This window comes from Clarias gariepinus, chromosome 14 (genome assembly GCF_024256425.1).
Source record: "Clarias gariepinus isolate MV-2021 ecotype Netherlands chromosome 14, CGAR_prim_01v2, whole genome shotgun sequence".
Classification (NCBI taxonomy): Eukaryota; Metazoa; Chordata; class Actinopteri; order Siluriformes; family Clariidae; genus Clarias; species Clarias gariepinus.
In genome coordinates, this window is record NC_071113.1 from 29,481,882 (window position 1) to 29,497,330 (window position 15,449).

At 37.0% G+C, this 15,449-nt stretch overlaps 1 protein-coding gene across 1 annotated transcript in view; it reads right to left on the reverse strand.

Moving 5' to 3' along the window:
* The window catches only part of mpp7a (MAGUK p55 scaffold protein 7a), a 115,359-nt gene that overhangs the window by 98,848 nt on the left and 1,062 nt on the right, over positions 1–15,449 (reverse strand). The gene's annotated exons all lie outside the window — the stretch shown is intronic.

Here is a 15,449-nt window from a genome sequence, read left to right on the forward strand (position 1 = left end):
GTTGCATTTTTAACAGGACGAAAAAAAATGTCAAGAAGAACATGTACCAATCTGTACTTGAGCAGAAAATCAAGAGAAACTCCTTTATGCAACAAAACAATCCTCAAATCCAAAAGGCCTGATTTAATTCGCATGAATTGAAAAATAACTGGCCTGTAATCTCTCCGCGGTTCTGTAACAGGCTTTCATCATATTATAAAAAACATCTGGTTGCAGTTACGGCTGCTGAAGGCGGTTAAACTAGTTATTCATCTGGTGGTGTTGGTGTTGGAGTGGTTCCCAACCCTGGAGAACCGTAAACAACCCTCCTTTGGGGTGCACAGTTAACTCCTGTTCAACACAAAGTGCTGTTTTTATGAGCCGATTAGCCGAATCAGGTGTACGTGAAGCACAATGTGAAGGTTCGATGGAGGAGACAATAAACAGACAACTGGATAATCTTCATCATGTCATCGGACACAAATCAAATAAGAATCTGTTACAGATTTCATTGTGATCTTGGACGAGTGGTAATCTCTGCCGCCCTCCTTCCTCTCTCTTAGGCAGAACTCGTCCTTGTGACTCGTAATCCGATTCCTCCTCAGGATGAAATGACATACGAGACGAAAGAAACACGGCAGTGATGAATATATAATGAGACCAGGCTCGGCGGGCACTAATAACCCGCATTCATCGGAGTGTAAGAGCATGAAAGTGGAAGTGAAACACTGTTAAAGTGGACCATCGGTCTGAATCTCATCAACCATAATGAGAACATGCCACCGTTTACGTCCAAATAGAGAATCCTGTCTCGTCCATCGTCTCATCTACATCATGAATTAACCATCACAACGTGTTTTATAATTCGGAAAACAAAAGCCTTCTCCGACAATACAGCGTTCCGGGCGCAGTCACAAAGCAGGCAGGAAAACCCGCCTTCTTTAACAAAGCAACCCAGGAATCAGGATTTATTCCTCCATCACACGGAAAGAAAACAATTTCTCGACAAAAACAAGCTAACAACAAGCCATACGGCAATATAAGGGGGACAGGGGTAGCTCAGTGGATAAGTCATTGGACTACGACTCGGAAGATCCCAGGTTCAAAACCCCACAACCACCAAGTTGCCACTGTTAAGGTCCTTGAGCAAGGCCCTTAACCCTCAACTGCTCAGATGTGTAATAAGATAAAAATGTAAGTCGCTCTGGATAAGAGCGTCTGCCAAATGCCTAAATGTAAATGTAAATATAACAAACTCAATATTCAAACCAAATCCTTTTTTTTTTCAGTGTAAATTTTATTTTATTTATGAGTTTTCACAAAAACAGATTTGTTTTTAATCAAACATTTTTCAAACTGATCTATTTTTAAAACAAAATGCTAACTTCTTGTAATTTTTATATAATTTAAAAAAATTACAAATACTGTAATTTAACCTTTATTTTCAAATGAGAATATTGATATTATAAGCTTTAAATAAAAGTAAAAAATAGTAAACAAGCAACGACTGTTTTAGTGCCAATGAATGTAATTATATCATAACATATAACTAGCTTGTATTTAATAACAAAATAAAAATTGGAATTTATTTAATAGTTTTTATCTACATTTATTTTTTTTATTTTAACTTCATCCTTTATTCAATGCATTGTATTACTTTTTTCATTTAATTTGTATTTTTTTTATTGTACAGCACTATTATTATTATTGTTGTATGTTTGTGGATTAAAACTCTACAAATGTATAAACAGTAATATCTACTGTAATACATATATTGTGTGTATAAGTATCATGTAACTTTTATTATCTCACACAACGCGACTAAATAAAAAATAAAAGAAGCAAATCTGCAGCCATTAGAGGTGTAAAGTATTTAAAGTAAATTAAATAAATAAATAAAGGCGAGAGGAGTTGCACAACTATTCTTGATGTAAATAAACAACTGGAGGACCTGCACAGATGGCATTTTATCAGACAGGAAACCGTGACATGTCGTAGCATGCGGTCCATTATTGTCCAAAACTGTATTTTTTGTTAAATCTTGATTTAAAACTACAGTGGAACCTTGGATTACGAGCATTTCGTTCCAGAAGCGGGCTCGCATTCCAAAACACTCGTAAACTAAAGCAAATTTTCCCATAAGAAATAATAGAAATTAAAACTATTCGTTCCACAGCCCCACAAAAAAAAACATAAAAATAATTAACACAAAATATAAAGTAAAATTAAAACAAATTAACCTGCATTTTACCTTAATAAAAGTACAAATAAATTCAGACAGGTAAGTGTTTCCATTTATGCACACAGGTGCTGTGTGTGTTTTTTTCTCTCTCTTGTGCTGCAGAGTGTGTGTGTTGTGTGTACGCGCTCGTAATCCGAGGTTTTACTGTATACTGTTACTGTGTTAAGACTGCATTAATTTCACACAATTTTCTTTCCTCTTATCCAAACCAACACCTTCAAAACACAATTGCCTACACCCCCCCTCTCATCCGATTTACTAAAAGTGTAAGAACAAGACCAATGGACGTTATGCATACTGATCACTGGAGGAGGCGAGTTTCAGCAGAGCTCCACATGGGACAAACATCACCTGTGAACTGATGTGAGAGGCTGTTTATAGAAACTGGAGTCGGGTTGCACTGCAGTGCGTGTGTGTGTGTGTGTGTGTGTGTGTCTAACTGTCTGTCTCACACCCTTTCCCAGTCCTAAAACACTCTTGGCAAGACGAGACACGCATTGAGCATCAACGTGTGGTCTCATTACAAACTCTAAACGTGTGTTTGAGTTCAGCAGCTCAGCGTCACTTAACTCTTATTTAATCAGCTTTAAGTAATTAAAAAAAAAGCTTAATCTTCCTTGACGCAGGAACGCATTCAAGCATAAAATGTTCTATCAGAACAAATACTCAAAATCTAATCACCTTATGCATGTCGATTAAACACTCTGGCCTTTTTTTTTTTTTTTTTTCTGAACAACCAATTACAGGTAGTCCCCGACATACGAACGAGTCCCGCCCGAGAGCATGTTAGTAAGTCCGACAAAGCGAGCCTTACACACCTTTGACGAAACAATATACAATATAAAAAAAAAAAAAAAAAACTCTGAAATCTGCTGTGACCTCGTTACCTCGGTTACTTGTGCACCTTTACCTACCACATTTTACAAATATGCTTCACTACAGTGATCTTTTGTGGCTTACACTGCTTGTGGAGGGTGTTCATCATTATCATCATCATCATCATCATCTGGACAGCTGTCTAGTCAGCAGTCTTCCCCATGCCTGTACTGAACTAGATAATATTTTGATACAATGGATTTTGCGATTTTCATGAGCCATAGTCATCAAAAAAAAAAAATTTGAATAATTGAATGAAATCAATAAAAATTTCACTTTTTTTAACCACGGGAAATAAATTTTTCCATGATTCTCTATTTTATTGATATGCACTGTAATTGAGAAATTGAGGTCATACAGTATTTACAAAAATGATAAGATTATATTAAAATATTAACATAAATTTAGTGAATTAATGAAAAGATTCCCCCAGAACTAGTTATACCTAGACATTATTAGTTTTGGTGCCCAATATGGCGCCGGTCCCTTTATAACTAAATCAGAGCACAGATTTCAGTGCCTCACTTTGGTGCCACCGAACAGAAAAAGAAAATTCCTGACGGAGAAAATGCACTACTGTCTGGTGGTCCGGCAAAATTATTGTCATGTTTCTGCAAAATAATTGCTAAAATTTTAAGCTGGTTTGTAGAAAATACGCGAGTTGGAAAGCACTAATAATATAAATTCAATTAATGTTCGGCAAGTTAGCAAGAGTCCATGTTGTTTACACGTTCCAACTTAAAAGCAGACTAGTAGTAGTAAGGAGACTACCCCGGGTGAATGCAGCGTGTGTATGTGGTAATTATACTTGCTCTGAAAGCAGCAGGTAGCGTTAGCTCGCTAAGCTAAACACGCTTAAATTAAAATGCCTAAAGTTTAAAAATGCCTAAAACCATCTAAACTGTGGCTGAATTTCACAACAAAGGACCCCGACACTGTGACATGCAACAAATGTCTTTTAAAATCTGTGAGTAAAGAGGGGAAAAAAATAAATAAATAAATAAAATTCTACCAAAACATTCGCAGGTGAAGGTAAAATCAGAGGGCTAAATTGTGTTGAATAGCTTGTTGTGTATAACTGTGTATATGACAAATAAAATTTGAATTTGATTATTAGCTGGTTAGTAGCTTCCAAGAATTATTAAAACTATTACATTTTAAATTATATAAAAAAAATTATAAGTATTATAAAACTATTTTGCTGTTACTGTATTGGTCCTAAATTATTGTAGTTAAGTCTACAATATTGTTGTAGTTAAGTTTATTTGTGTCTACTTATATTTATGTATACTTTAAATATATTGTATATTTTTAAAAAGTCATCTAAATGTTATCCAGCATTTTTGTGGCTCTTTTGTTTCTTGGTTCAGGTACCGTTTTAAAAGTGTCATTTTGGCACCGGGATCATAAAAAAAAAAAAAATGAGACCCAACCCAAGACATCGTTTACTCATAATGAACTGAACGGGTAAGAATTTGGCAGCATGCACGGTTACATATCCTTAGCATGGTGGTGGTAGCATGCCGCAAGAAAAGACGCCTTGCTGGGTTGAACCCTAGAAATTCTTGCATTGATTGATTGATTTAAAAAAGTGATCCTAAGAGCCTTTAATTATCTTTAGTAAAAAGTAAAAAAAATAATTTTGTTTTTGAAAGAGTGTACATATTACAGTAGGTAATACAAATGTGTCTCAAAATTTATCAGAAATATTTATTAGTATTTTCAGACTATTATATTAAACATTTTCAAAACCTTTCAGATTTCCCTGAAAGAACTTGTAAGGGTTACACTCAGACATTCAAGACTCGTTAATATTTCAGTTCATACAGTAATAATTGCACACGGAAGTCAAGGTATTAAAGTGGAATCCGATAATGTTTACTTTCGGACAGTTTCAGCGTCTAGGCGTGCACAAACGCGTCCCGCTGATCTAAACAAACTTAACCTGTGTGCACAAAGAAAGTTATCACACGCTCCAGGCGCATCCTGCAGGAATCCCTTACAATCCAGACGAGTCCAGTAAAACCCTGGCATGGTGATTTAAAGGGTACTGAAGCTCGACTTGGCACAGCGGGACTACACTGAGAGCGACGCTGTTCACCCACATCAATGTCTCATTGTGTGTGCCATGGACTCCGTGATGAGTGTGTGTGTGTGTGTGTGTGTGTGTGTGTGTGTGTGTGTGTGTGTGTGTGTGTGTGTGTGTGTGTGTGTGTGAGAGAGAGAGAGAGAGAAAGAGAAAGATAGAGAGCATGAATCACTCACTAAAACAGTGTCTACTGTTCGTAAACGCTTAAAGTGCCCATCGTTAATTATGAGACTCCCCAGAGTTCCTCTCTGCACTCTGAATTCCTGATGCTAACCAAATCAAAGGAGAGAAAAAAAACTATCAAATAAACAACAATCTGCGTAGGAGTAAAATCATTCCTCGTCACGTACAATCCCGTCTGAGTTAATCTGTTCAGTTCCTGCACTCAAAGTATTTGCTGTCTGTCTGGAAATCTCAGAGTGCTTCGACTTACACAATTCTGCAGATTCGAACGGACCGTGATTCTAGAAACATTCATAGATGCAAAGAAAATCACTAAAGTAGCTCAAGTGTATTGTACATAAAATATTCACTGCAGTTAACCAGATACTAATATTTACAAATATATCCAATAATGTCAGTGTATTTTACGTGAATGTCTAAAGTATGTAAATGTCTAATGATATAAAATGTAAATCTGTCCTGATTTTGAATAATCGTAATATCGGGAAAACCTTAACAAATGAGTTCACAGTCCAATACAGTGGAAAACAGCTCTGAGACAAAATAGCGTCCGGGATTCCCCTCGCGATTTAAAGGCGCAGAGACAACACTGTTAAATTTCATTAAGATTCACGATTAAGATTCACGATTATACTTAGGCACGATTATAGTTTTTGGCCACATGATGGCAGTGTGGGGAGAAGGCACAAAGGTCAAGTGTATTGATATGCTTGAGACTTAAGAACAAACACGACTTACAAACATGTTCCTAAGTCGGGGACAGTCTGTAGACTGAACTATAATGTGAACTATTTTGCACAGTTATTTGGATCCTGATCAGATTCTTTATCAGCAGCTTGTTGTGTGTTTTTGTTTTTTTGTATGATGTCTACACAAATGTAAAAAGGATTTGTTAATTCTACTGTGATTTCCAAGGAAATTTTCACTTTAATATCTCTTTTAATTCCATCGATATGACCTTTTTAACTTTTCAGTTGTTTAATTTTGTGCATGAACCGGAAACAAACCTAATCGTTTCAAACAGAGTAATCATGATCAGTGAACCAGTATCCTCGAGCCTTCACTGATAATCTGCCTTTTCTATGCTAATTTTTTAATTAGGCATGATCACTTATACCCCACTTCCTTCCCCCTCTCCCGCCCTGACCAGCGTTCAGATCATTTTCGCGCTCCGTTCTCGTGTACGCTGGTGTATTTACACTCTCCGACACAGCATGTGGCAGTATGCACCTACTTGCGCTGTGAGCCGCCATTAAACACAAGAGTAGTAGTGAACTAGAAAGTTTATCTTCATGCTATGCCTAATATTATTAATATTTCGTAAAAAAATTGTCAAGAGTAATAGCTTTCATGTCTGATTTGATCTGTGCCCGGTTCTCAAGCATGGAACGATTGTGTTCGCACTGATCAACCAAACTTTGGGGTCAAGTGTTCTCAGAAACGATCCCAGGCCAATCAAAGTTGCGCAAATAGGCAACAGGGTGAAATACAACCTGTTAAAAAGCTTGCGTGAGATTTGTTTTTAAATTAAATTAAATGGTGTGGTCTTGACGGTGTTGAAGTGTGTGCTTGCCAGTAATAAAAAAAAGGCTCTGACCGCAAAAAGGGTTGTTAAGGACATCAGTATGAATGGAAGAACTTCATTGACTTTTTGAGAAACAGACACACAGTAGTGGTCTGGCACGAACGAGTGGAGATGAAAATGATTTGAAATTATGGGCCGTGACACACTGGATTATTCATTTATTTTAAAGAAAATCAATATTTTATCATCAAACTATTGAACAACCCGGTAAGAGCCTCTTATATTTAACTCAGATCTCACACACACTTATTAATGCCGGAATGTCTTTTGTCCCAGTATGAAGGACTAACGTTCTTTGGACGTTTACAGGTCTTCACTGGGTGAGACATTTACTTCATAGTGATCTCGTGTGTGTTTGACCGGGACGCATGACGTCTCTTTACGGTGACAGCTTGTCCTTGATTTTCACAGCACCACTGGGTGAGATTTACACAGCTTCACTGGGTGAGACATTTACTCCATAATGATTTTTAGGTGTGTTTAACCGGGACACATGACTTCTATTTACGGTGACTGCTTGTCCTTGAACATTGTACCTAGAGCTTTTAATCAACTGTCGATCCGATTTGCAATTTTTAATTAGTTTCAATTCAATGCCACTCATGTTCACTTGCCTGCTATATTTCTTACAGGTTTTAAAACATTAAAAACATATTTAAGGACCACAAACGCTGTGCAATTTGTGTTGTTGATCGCTTAAATGTCATGCCGCAGCGGAGCATCGTTTGTGGTAAGAGCAAATTATTTTACAAATTTGATTAAAAATAACAGTTATGGCAACTTGGAAACTAACACTTTCTTGTAATTTAATTTTAAGTACATTTAATGCTTGTATTTTAAATAATGCTGCACAATTGAGCACATAAAAATAGAAATCGCAAAAATAGAAAATGCAGTTATCTTAAACGCTGCAAATATGGGAAGCCAATAAGGTCAAACTTGATCATATGATTCATTTATATAAAAAAAAAAATTAAAAAATTATATCGAAGGCCTAGTTATGACTTAACATTTTTTAATAATGTGAAGGTTTTAAAATTGCAGATTCGCAATACAAATCGAATCAGCACCCGAGTATCACGATAACATCGTATCGGCTGCTCTCATCCTGAATGTTAAATATTAAAAACAAGTGCAGCGGCGAATATTTTTTAACTGATATTTTTCAGACACACACACACACACGCACGCACAACACAACATCCCCAACTGTCTCTGTCCGAATGCCAGGCAAAAACATATGTATTTTTATATGCTTATATAAGACACTTTTTTTTATCATTTGACGCACTTCTAAGTCTCTGCCTCATAATTCATTTCTATGGCATTTATATTACTCTCAAACACATACAGGGAAAAAATTTAGCTTGGATTACATCTTGTATCTGATCTATACATCCTTATGCGAGGTGTCCAGTGTGAACTGGCGGTAATTCTACATCCATTTATTGTTTTTTTTTTTCATGTCAATAATAAATTATATGTTTAATAAAAGGATCGCTGTACAGTTTGAACAAGATGTTCTGACTAAAAGGATTCGAGCAAACTGAAGATCAAAGTGGCCGAACAAACACGAAGTCCCTATTGTTTCGGGTACTAAATTCTTGCGTACGCTACAATTCATTAAAACGGAGTTCACATGAACACGGCTTCAGTGTTAGTCTTATCAAACCACACACACGCACAAAGCCTGACAAACCCTTTGTAAGTTGGGACCTGAACAGAGCTACTGGAGCACAGACGGAGGAGAACAGAGAACAGAGTTCAGCATCAGCACATAGTTAGAAATCAGCACATTTTTTCCAGCCTGAAGAAAAAAGCCACAAGAGAGCAGTGAGATGAGAGCATTCCTCCTCTCCCTCTCTCTCTCTCTTTCTCCCTCTGTCCCGTTTTCCTCCTCCACCCTCCACATTAATTACGCCTGACTGAGGAAGAAGTTACAGCTCGAGCGCTCCAGCCTTGGCTTTCAGGTTTATTTTAGCGTCCGCGTGAATTATTAACGAGCGCGGCTCCTGTAATGAGCAACTCGGAGCTCGACCGTCTCTTCAGCAATTAAAAACGCGAGCGTTGAGAAGTGGAGCTCGATCCGAACTGACAGCTTTGCGCTTTGATTGTACGCAGTGCCCGAGTTTAGAGCTTGTGAACAAGTACTGATAAAAAGAAAACACTCCGTATCGCGCAATCAGTGGCGGAAAAATACGATGAAGCGACGTTCCTTGGCTTTACGTCACATGTTGATTACTTTCCTAAAACAGCACGTTCTGAAATGTTTCATTCCTTTTATCAATGTCACATGATACATTTTATCTGCTTATTAGTTACGTTTAGTGCTGTGGAAAGTCCACGATCGTTTATTTCAAAACACAGCTAGAAACACTTGTTCCTATTTTTTCCAAGTTAAATATCTCAGTCATAAAGATGGCTACAAATTTAACGGTGTACTGTACCTTTACCGCTAACACTAGAGACTCCTTCCATAGATGTTAAAAAATAAATAATTCTCCTTGATGCAGAAAAACTTGATGCTTTTCGTTGCTTTTTTTTTGTTACTATAGAAACGAAAACGTATTAAAACACAAAGACCACCTTAGAGTGCGCTAACAAAGCAGCAAATTGTAGCTGCGATTCAGGCAGAGCTGCTTTTATTTTAAAAACAATAATTTAATCACAATCCAGAACATGGTGGTGGGAAAAAGAAAACAAAATAGGAGGAGCAAGACAAAACTTTGAAACAACCTTATGTTTTAGAAGGTGATATATAAATTATTATTATTGTTATTGCTATTTGACCAAGCTATAATTCTATTTTTTAATTCTGTTTTTTTTACCCTAAAATTTACCCAGAATTCCTCTTCCTGTAAAGATATTTCGTGCCAACTTCCACTGTTAAAAGCTTTGTACAAATAAATCTTTTTTTATAACTTTTTTTATTCTTTTTCCAGCCATGTGTAAGGCAGTTACACCATCCTCGTCTTGTCCGTAATTAAGTTCACTTAATGACATGTTTTTACTTAAAGAAGCCAATAATCCAGGAGGAGCTGGAGGTAATGTAATACCTTTACTCATACTGCTGCTGTCTCACACACACACCCTCTTACCCCCTCTATATTTATATATTTTTTTATACTTCTCAGTTTACAATCCCACTTTGTACATTCTGTGTAATTCATATCTAATTTTATATATTCTTTTAGATTTTATTTTAAATCATATTTTATTTGTATCATTTGTAAAACCGTCAACTTGTTGATTTTTATATTTCATCCTATTTTTCTTTCTATTTTTACATTATTTAAAAAAATAAATAATGGAAACTTTAATTTCATTCTGTTCTTCTAGTGTAATTTTACTTTTTACAGTAACAAAATCTTTTTATTCTATTTAATTTTCCCATTTTAGGTCGCGGACAGCGCGATAAGCATTTCACCGCGCATCATACTGTGACATGACAAATAAAATGTGAATTTGAATAAAAACCCACATTCAAAATGAACTTAAATAACCTCTAAATAAGCCTCTCTAACACCGAGTATAGACTGAAGGTGTGGTTGTGTTGTATGAAGTATGAAGAATAGAATATTTGATGTGGGTCAGGAATAAAAAGCAAATATTATCACAGTCGCTTACTTTGTGCAAACATCATTAGTGCCACCGTTTTCCCAGGAACATAAAGGGGGAAAAAAAAAGAAAAAAGAAACAAAGCAGGAGTGAGACGATATGAAAAAAATGTCTAAGACGTACGGCATATATGAGAATACCATTTATTACTTGATACGTCGCATGAGCTACAAATCAATATCTCCAAAACTTAAAAGTTTTCTTATCTTGTTGTCACTTGTCAAAGCTAGGAACGGGCGACATCAAAAAAATTTGCAACAGCATTCTTCAAATCAACCTAGGATTCTTATTTGCAAATAACTAGCTAAAAACTAATTTTGAATTTTTTTAAAAACAAACATGAGGTGCGATGAAGTATGCAAATGAGGCATTTTAACATAAAAATTATTATATTTATTTAGTTTTTCTAAAATATATAATTTTACTTTAAAACTTTCTGTTTAACTTTAAGTTTATACATAAACATTTAGTAAACACTAAAAAAAAGATTTGTAAAACAACATTTTTACAACATTTCTGTCTCCTTGTGCTCAAATTTATAAAATGTAAATATAACACTATAAACTACTGTAGAGAAGCTACATAAGCCTAATTTATTACCTCTGTGCTGAGTTATTTTCTGATGTTAACATATAAATAACCCCACACATCAGCACGCTCCACACCTGACTGTGCGCTTCCCCCTGGGGTTATAATCACGTGACGCCCTGAGAAACCGAGGAGCGAGGCGAGACAGATGGCTACCTAGCAGCAGACAGCGGCATCGCTCCGCTGCGTTCGCACTCTGGAATACAGTAGGGTGCAAAACGCAGTGCTGACATCATCAAGACCTGATGTCCAAACACACACACACACACACACACACACACACACACACACACACACATTTTAGTAGTTTGAAAGTATTTTGCACTGAGGTGAAGCAATTTGATTTAACGGAAATATCAGGATTTTCAAGGACATTTCTACAGTACAAGATATAAATCAGTATTATAACTTACAGGTTTTGAAACAGTGTCTCAATAACAAACTACGTTTTTTCTTTTTTTTTATTTATCTTTCTTATTTTTTCCTTTTTATTTTGTACCTCAAGCATCTCATTGATAATACGATACTTATTGATGGTGTAAATTCTATTCATTTTTGAAGATATTCACAAATTGTATACAATTGTATTGTATTTTTTCTTTTTTAGTTTACAAAAAAAAAAAAATTATATATATATATATATATATATATATATATATATATATATATATATATATATATATATACACGCACACACGCACACACTCAAAAGTTTGGGGTGACTTTCTAACTCCATGATGGTTCCTGATTTTTATTTCTTTCTACATTGTAAAGGAATGCTGAAGGCGTCCAAAAAATGCATTAATCTCCTTTGAACAGTTAATGGTGAGATGTTTCTGCTACTTCTGCTCTGTAAAGACTTCATAACGCCTCTAATCTGAGGTGCTGTTAATTGGTTATTTTTCAGGCTGATAACTCTAAATGAACTTCTCGTCTGCGGCAGAGGTAGGTTTTGGTCTCGCCCTCCTGGGACGGCCTTCGTGAGAGACAGTTTCATTATGGTGCTTGACGGATTTTGCAAATGCACTTGACAATACTGTTCTTGCAAGAACTATTACAGAAAGGCCGACCTCTGTGTCTTAAAATAACAACTAACTGTTGTGTTTGTTGTTATGTAATTACCTAATCCCATATGTGTTATTTTATCGTTTTGAAATCCCCAGTATTGTTGTAGAAAATAAATCACTAAACAAAAACAAAGAAATTTGCAGTTGATCCTAAACTTTTAAGCGATAGTGTATATGATTATATTAAATGCATTACAATATTAATAACATTACAATTTTACACATTTTCATTTTAGAATTTTAAGTAAAGTTTAAAATCACAGCAGCAGCTTCTTGTTTTTTTTTTATCTATATTTATCTCTCTTTTTTATCTTTTAAAAAATATCGTTGATTAGCCAACATTTAATGTCAGTGGAAATATTAATTATTTCGATTTTTTAAAAATAACTAAAAAAAGTAAATGTTCTAAAATTTACATTACATATTTTAGAATTCATAAATATTAAACATCACATCAGCAGCTTTGTGTGCTAATTAAATTTTACATCTTTAATACTTTTCATCCATTATATAAAACTTAATTGTGTAACAATTATTACATCTTCTTCCTTGTCTTTGGGCTGTTCCCTTTCAGGGGTCGCCACAGCGAATCATCTGACTCCATCTAACCCTATCCTCTGCATCCTCTTCTCTCACACCAACTAACTTTATGTCCTTTCTCACTGTATCCATAAATCTCCTCTTTGGTCTTCCTCTAGACCTCCTACCTGGCAGTTCCAACCTCAGCATCCTTCTACCGATATATTCACAATCTCTCCTCTGAACATGTCCAAACCACCTCAATCTGGCCTCTCTGACTTTATGTCCAAAACATCTAAGGTGGGTTGTCCCTCTGATAAACTCATTCTTAATCTTATCCATCCTTGTCACTCCCAAAGAGAACCTCAACATCTTCAGCTCTGCTACCTCTAGCTCTCCCTACCTGTCTTTTCTTCAGTGCCACTGTCTCTAAGCCGTAGAGCATCGCTGGTCTCACCACTGTCCTGTACACCTTTCCTTTCATTCTCGCTGATACTCTTTTATCGCACAACAATTATTACATGATGGTTATATTAATTTTTAAAAAATATATTTTCAAAAATTATACTTAATACAAATAATAATATGATAAAAATAATATAAACAACTTTGCTTAAAGTCCAGACTTAAATCGATCCTTAAACAGGCTGTTCATGCTTGAAAACGCCCCAATGTGGCTAAATTAAATATGTGGGCCAAAATTCCTCCATGCCGATGTGAAAGACTCATTTAGTATTTAGTTATTGCAAACGCTTGATTGCAGCTGTTGCTGCCAAGAGTGGAACAGCCAGTTATTAGGTTTGGGGGCAATTACTTTTTTTTTTTTTTTTTTTTTTACATAGGGACCGGTAGATTTGGATAAAAAATTTTGCCTTAATAAATGAAAGTACCATTTAAAAACTGCATTTTGTATTTACTTGGTTTATCTTTTGGATGGACAAATACTAATAAACTAAACACAAAACAACAAACTACCAGATACATAAGAAGCCTATAAATAAAGCATATAAATCACAAGTAAAAAAGGATTAATTTCACTTATTAGGTTAATCGCAGTGCAACATTGATATAAAGTTTCATGTGTGGCAAAGAGACAACATTGTTAATTGTGCAAAGAACAGCATGAAAGTGATACTGAAACGGAGTCTGCATGTAATGGCAAAATCTGTAATAATAAGATGTGGTGGGCAAACCCTGAAGCTAACAGATGAGAGAGTAACGCAGGTAGAACCGCGATGTGTATAGTATAGGAGCCTAGATCTCCGAGTCCACATTCCCATGGCCCTGTAGAGAGGCGTGGAAGAGCCGAACAGTTCTCACGACAAAAGATTTCCTGAGTCTGTCAATCAAACAGCTTTGTGATGTTCAAAATCAGGAAGAGAGTGAATATGAGAGATTTACTCCAAACCTGTTTCACTCAAAGCAAGGACGCTCCAAGTTCCACCCTGCAATAATCTCACTGGAATTTTAAAGTAAACACTTTCCCTCTCTGTCCCTCTCTCTCTCTCTCCCCCCATCTGTTCAGCTGTCCAGCTTCCCAAGTTCACACAGCACCCGAGAGACGAGACCTGGAATCTAACACATTTAAACACCAATGCTAAAACATGTGGAATGCACTGAGGATTAAGTACAGAGTTTAAGTCAGTGTTTAATTACACACCCGAGAGGGAGAGAGAGAGAGAGAGAGAGAGAGCCAGGGGGTTTAAAGTTGAGTGACCAGAAGCAGATTGGGAAAGAGCGTCAACTGATACCTCATGAAGAGACTAAGAGAAGGCAGAGGGGGAGTGACAGAGAGAGAGAGAGAGAGAGAGAGAGAGAGAGAGAGAGAGAAAGAGAGAGATCTGACACAGCAGTCTTCCTGGAACAGCACAGAACGAACTAAAAGCAGAGGTCACTTCACTCCAACCAGGCGTGATGAACAAATGCTCTCTGAAGTCTCTGGAACTCAGAATCTGGAGCACAGTGCGCACGTCCTCTGCACATGTCTTTAATCATTTAACAATAAGAAAACATCTCCTAAATAATACACAATCATTTACTGGACTGAAACTTTTAAACTTTTAACATTTACGTTTAACCGCGGTATGTCTTCAGCATGATTTGTAGGTGTCCCACACTAGACTCGTACATGTCCCAGACTCAGCTCATAGACCTGTCTGCCCCAAGAACCATGTTCCCAAGAACTGCCTTCCACATTCCTGACTCAAATGTCCCCTATCGAACAGACTTATGTCTTACATGTTCACGCTTGTCCCCAAAATCGGCTCTTGTTGTCCCAGCTCCCATTTGTGTTCACAGACTTTACTTATACATGTTCCCGCACTTCCCCAGAGTCCTAAATGTGACAGACATGGCATGTCTCCTGTGTGTCCACAGCCTCGACACCTGCATGTTCCCCATCATCTCCTCAGACTGCTACATATCTCAGACTTGTTGAGGTCTCCAGGGACTTGCGCCCTCTGCCTCGACGTGTATGTGTATGTCCCTGAGCCCTCCACGTGTCGCCCGGTCCCGACCCCCTACGTGTCGCCCGGTCCCGACCCCCTACGTGTCGCCCGGTCCCGACCCCCTACGTGTCGCCCGGTCCCGACCCCCTACGTGTCGCCCGGTCCCGACCCCCTACGTGTCGCCCGGTCCCGACCCCCTACGTGTCGCCCGGTCCCGACCCCCTACGTGTCGCCCGGTCCCGACCCCCTACGTGTC